Source organism: Anguilla anguilla, chromosome 14 (genome assembly GCF_013347855.1).
Source record: "Anguilla anguilla isolate fAngAng1 chromosome 14, fAngAng1.pri, whole genome shotgun sequence".
NCBI lineage: Eukaryota > Metazoa > Chordata > Actinopteri > Anguilliformes > Anguillidae > Anguilla > Anguilla anguilla.
The window spans coordinates 24,141,775-24,147,774 of record NC_049214.1 but is presented as its reverse complement, the minus strand read 5'-3'; the positions used below and the strand labels follow the sequence as shown (position 1 = coordinate 24,147,774).

Genomic DNA, 6,000 nt, shown 5'->3' with positions numbered 1-6,000 from the left:
CATTATGCTGTAATTGCGAGGTTAAATGCGGGTGGTGTTTAAATTGATTTAATACAGCTGTAAGTCACGTGTGAGTGGGCTTGTGGGGGCGTTTCCGGGGGGCGGCCAGATGGCGCTGCACTTGTGCGAAACAAGGACGGTCCTCAGAGCGCAATAAGACTGGGTGGGGCGTGTGTGTGTGTGTGTGTGTGTGTGTGAGAGTGTGTGTGCGTGTGTGTGTGTGTGTGTGTGAGAGTGTGTGTGTGTGTGTGTGGGAGAATGTTCCCCTCTGAAATACTCTCAATTCTTCCCTTGTGGGTAGAAATGGTGGCATGACGACAGCTTTCTTTTTCTCTTTCTCTCGATTTATTTCTCTCTCTCTCCCTCTCTCTCTCTCTCTCTCTCTCTCTCTCTCTCTCTCTCTCTCAGACAGTGCCTCAGAGGAAACTGATGATCTAAATTTCATGCCTGTGATTTTCAATGCTCTCCGTGTGAGAGGAGAGGGGCAGGTAAAAGCACTGGTCCGACAACTTTTCTGCATGTCCGTCCCCCACCCCCACCCCCAGAATGACGGAACGGTCACCCCCCACCCCTCCCCCCCAGGACCAGCGAGCGGCAGGTCAGCCGCATGCAGAATGAGATCTTTCACAGTTCACCAGCTCTCCCAGGCCCCTTTTCTCCTTCACCGATCAGTCACACACGGACTAGAGGCCCCCCCCCCCCCCCACACTCACTCACTCAAAACACAGCAGCTAACGAACCCGCTCATAAAAACCCACAGATTTACCCTCATTACAACACGCCCTCGCTTTCCTGCTCAACGTTTACGACAGAACCGTGCTAATGTTTTATTTGGAGAATAACGTATTCACTTCACGTCCTGTTTCGCCCGCGCCCCTCTCAGTGCACGGCTGTGTCTGCAGGAGCCTCGCCTCTCGGTCAGAGACGGGCGAGCAGGTGTGTGCGCGGGCGGCAGCTGCTGCTGATTTTCCCGCCGCAGTCCGGCGGCGTCATGGTAACGAGCGCTGCAGGTGGACGCGCCGGCAGGAAGCTCCTTAAAAAAGCGCTTCCTGCGTACAACGGCCTCGGGATGCGAAGGGAACCGGCGCGAGTTCGCGTGGGAACGGTCGCTCCTGCGAAAGGCTCGGCGAGAGACGGTTCGCTTGATGACCGGCGATCGCAACGATGGACACGCCCACACCGGGGGGGGGGGGGGGCACGCGCTCTGGAGCTCGGCTGAACTTTCCGGGCCTCGCTGATTTTCCAGGCGGCGAAACGGCGAAAAGATCAGAACGGAAATCGATGGCGGTTTGCGGCCTCATAAAACACAAGACCTCGCAATTCCTTCCTCGGGCAGAGACAGGGGGAAATGAAAAAAAGGAGGATTCATTTTGGGAATCATACTAACAATATAACCTCCGTATGGCGTGATATAATCACATTATTAAAGCGTGCTCTGAGCCAATGCCCTCATCCGGGAAAAATCACATCCTACGTGTCACATTTTTTAAACATATTACCCATTTATTCAACATATTTTGTCTGAGCCTGCACCTGAACCGTTTGGCTAGAATCCAAGTTCTATAATCCCAAAACCAGACTTCTGCCCCAAATCGATCTAATACAATAATACAAATGAAAAATAAATTTTTTTCTTCTACCTGTTCTCAGGAAAAAGCACGTATTTGCTTTGATTTGTCTGTTCTATTATTTCCCAGCAGAAAAGGCTGCAGCAATGTTGTTAATTCAATTTAGCTCAGGATGGAAGGACCTGCAAGCTGTCTGCACTTGTCTGACTAATTACGTGTATGAAAGTAACGTACCAAATTGCTTAATGCACATTTATCACACACACAAGCACGCAGACACATACACACACACACACACACAAGCACGCAGACACATACACACACACACGCGCACAAGCACGCAGACACATACACACACACACACACAGACACACATACATAGACCCACACAAACACACACACAAAGACACACACACACCACACAAACACACAGACACACATACACAGAGACCCACACACACACACACATATAGACACGCACACACACACACACACACACACACACGCACACGCACAGACACACATACACAGAGACCCACACACACACACACGCACACATAGACACGCACACGCACACACACACACACACACGCACGCACACACACGCACACGCACACACACGCACATAGACACACGCACATGCACACACACACGCACACACACACACACACACACACACACGTGTCCCACAGCTTGTGGAAGCTGAATGCAGACGCTGACAGACCGCATTAGGATGCAGTGCGCCGCTGAGAGGTGAGGGGTTTACGCTTGGTGAGCGGAGCCCGCGGGGGGGATGGGGGGGGCGGGGGGGGGGTAGCCGAGCCCGCGGGGGGGGATGGGGGGGGGGGGGCAGTCTCAGGTAAATGTTAATGACACGCCTCATTGACTCCAACAGCTCAACGCCGTCTCAGCACAGCTGTGCAGCACGCGGAGAGCACACTGAGCGCGCTCAGGAGGACATTCGCGTGCCGCAGCACTTCGGGGCGGGGGGGGGGGGGCGGGGTTATCTGTGCATGCAGCGAGCGTTCCATCGGGTTTTTCGTGGAAGCAGGTACCTCATCACACCCCCCTCCCCACCCCTCGAATGACCCTTTCTGCTGTCCACATGCCCAGTGCCACCACACCCATAACCCCCCTTCCCACCCCGCTCACAATGATGGTGCTATGTAGTTGGGAAAAACAGTATCTTATTTTATATGATACATCAGCATCTCACATAGGCACTACTTTTTTGCTCAGTGATATGGTAGTTCTTCAGCCGTTGCTGGGCTACGGGACACGCCTTGCGCAGTGATACCGTGCGACTGAAGGCTTGAATGGCAAAGGTCTGTGAGCTGCATCCCGTGGCTCAACATCGTTTTTAACACTGTCAGTGTGGTCGGACAACACAAGCAGCAGGTATGGGGGGGGGAGGGCACAATCATAGATTTCCCCACTCCATCAGTACCCCCCCCCCCCTCCTGTGTTCTCACTGTGTGATACTTTGCCTGGAGCTCAGCTATTAACATAGCGGTGCCCCCCCCCCCCAACCCAACCCTACCCCCCCACGCAAGGCTTTCAGGAGCTGGGGAGCGAGTCTCCTGTGGCTGTTGGGGGAATGAGAGGGGTATCGAGGTATCTGGGTATCGGGGTGACTGCGGGTCTGCCATAGAGCCCTGCATGCATCAGGGCCACCCTGAGAGTGCCACACTGCTGAGAGACATGGGGAGACCGCGAGGCTGCCCGGGGGCAGGGGGGAGTGGGGGGGGGGGGTGTGGGTGTGGGGGGCTGTCACATCACGCCCGAATCCACACGACTTCATCCGTTTATGTTCGCGGAGCACTGAGCGGAAACGACACCTCTCCTCCCCTCCCTCTGCCCCTGAATGGCCCCCCATGCTCCCACTAGAGGGCGCTGTTCCCCAGTGTCCCGGTGACCGGGCTCTTCACCTGGTTGAGTCACGTCCAGGTTCCAGTGCTACTGGGCGTCGCTCGCGCCTCACAGACCAGCTTCAGGACACCAGTCAGCAGAGCTATCAGCTGACTAACTCTAACACTATCAGCTGACTAACCCTATCAGCTGACTAACTCTAACACTATCAGCTGACTAACCCTATCAGCTGACTAACTCTAACACTATCAGCTGACTAACTCTAACACTATCAGCTGACTAACCCTAACCCAATGAGCTCACTACCCCCAACCCTAGCTGAACCCTAATTTGAGCCATGAAACCTAACTGTGGCCATAGGCATTTTTGTATATATCTGATTACTCAATTAAAAATGAACAAAAACAACACAAATATCATGAATTCAATAAAAGAAATAGAAAATAACATGCTTGAAGACATTTATTTTGAAAAATGCGCTTAACTGAAACTATATGCATTTATACAGATATACAAGGCCACAGGAGTGCATCCTACTAATGAAAAATTGTGGCTCATCCTAAATCAAAGACTAATCCTTGTCTTTGCTGTTTTTTCTCAAGCTCCTGAACACAACTGTAAACTTGCCTCAACACTAAAACTTACCATTTTCTTAACCCCTAACCTTCCCAGCTGACTAACCCCTAACCTTCTCAGCTGACTAACCCTAACCCAATCAGCTCAGGCTGAAGGGCTCAAGGACGAATTTCACAATCTTTTAACTCAATGAATTTAAAAAACAGCGTGCGTCAGAGATTTAGTCACCCTCTCTGTCTTCTGGCTCTTTCCCTTTTCTGATTCATGTTTTTAAACTGTCTCTGGGGACGGGGGACGGGGGGGCGGGGGGGACAGGGGGGAGTGATGTACTGGGAGAGGGAGGGGAAGGGGGTGCAGAGCAGGTTTAATGCTGAAACAACGCTGCGTGGCTGCGTGTGATATTGGAACAGACACACTCGGACCGCAAATCCAATCACAGGGGCCTTGGCGGCTGATCCCGGCCGGGGGCCGAGCTGCTCGCGCGCGGAGAAGCCTGCGAGCAGCGGCGCGTCTCGCGCTCGGGCCGATCGATGCGGGCCCTGCTTCTGGAGCGGCGCTAATGGGCCAATGACATGCTCCTGGGGGGTGGGGGTGGGGGTGGGGGGGTACAGCGACTCATTCCCACCTGAGCCTGCTGAGAGTCCCCCCCCCCCCCACCCCCCGCACTTCATTCAGTCCTTTTCAGCACCCCCCACCCCCACCCCCACCCCCCCGCCCGCCCGCCAGCGGCTACTGACTACCTTCAGACTGGCAGCCACGTTTCACAGCAGGGGTCATGGGAAGTCCAGAACAAAAAGGACTACACTGTTTTAAACTGCAGCCTTCAACTCCCATAAGGCACCTGTGCAAATCACTGCTGAGGGCTTTGCCTCTGGTAACACTGGAGGGCTTGACTGAGAGGCTAAGAGTCTGTAACAGTGGTTATACTCCAGCGTGCACGCACACACACACACCCACACACACATACCACACACACCCACACACATAGCACACACACACACACACACACAAACACACACACAACATGAAGGCCACTACTCTGTTCTAGTGTTTCAGACACATTTGTCCAGAACTGAAGTGGAAGAAGTGACTGAACCAAACGGTGTTCCTTCCTGGCTCTTTTCTGCTCAGGTCAGACACTGAAAGTGATTCCCTCACAGCACAGTCCCCCCGCCCAGCTGAGCGTTCACACAGGCTGGGAGTTAAGCACCATGGGAGAGGCACTCCACGGCTAACTGGCGCTATAACTCCACCATCATGGAGAAGAAATTCACGAGCATTGCGTTCAGCAGCGATGGAAAGGCTGCGTAGTGTCTCTGCTTGCCCACCCCCCCCATCCCCCAAGCTCCCCCCCTCCCCAGAGAAACAGGCTTCCCCCGTTCTGTCATCCAGCTGGCCCAGTGCAATGGGGGACGGCTGTAGGAGCCACTCCAGTGGAGTCTGTGCTGACATAATTAGCTTCCCCGCTACGTCAAGATGGGTGTCAAGATCTCTGGAGTCCAGGAGTTCTCCGAAGAGGGCAGTCTTCATGCCGAGAACAATAGGCGTGCGTGTGTGTGTGTGTGTGAGGTATGAGTGTGCGTGTGTGTGTGTGTGTGTGTGTGTATGTTTGTGTATGTCTGTGCATGTGTGCGTGTGTCTGTGTATGTGTGTGCGAGAGAGAGAATATGTGAGAGGGTGTTTGTGTGTGTGTGTGTGTGTGTGTGAGAGAGAATATGTGAGAGGGTGTGTGTACGTGTCTGTGTGTGGGTGTGCGTGTGTGTGAGAGAGAATATGTGAGAGGGTGTGTGTACGTGTCTGTGTGTGGGTGTGCGTGTGAACACAATCTGTGAGTCATGGATCTAACCCATTCACCGCACACTACCAGCATAACCTTGACCATACTTCACTCAGAACATATCTCAAACACCAGCTGCTCCAGTGAGTCACACAACACAGGCACTGAGCGTTACCCTGGGAACCAACGCGCACACAGTCCATCTCACAC

The 6,000-nt window shown here is 53.5% G+C and overlaps 1 protein-coding gene across 8 annotated transcripts in view; it reads right to left on the bottom strand.

The window, feature by feature from the left end:
- The window catches only part of LOC118212931 (guanine nucleotide exchange factor VAV2-like), a 206,946-nt gene that overhangs the window by 48,345 nt on the left and 152,601 nt on the right, over positions 1-6,000 (bottom strand). The window lies entirely within an intron of this gene.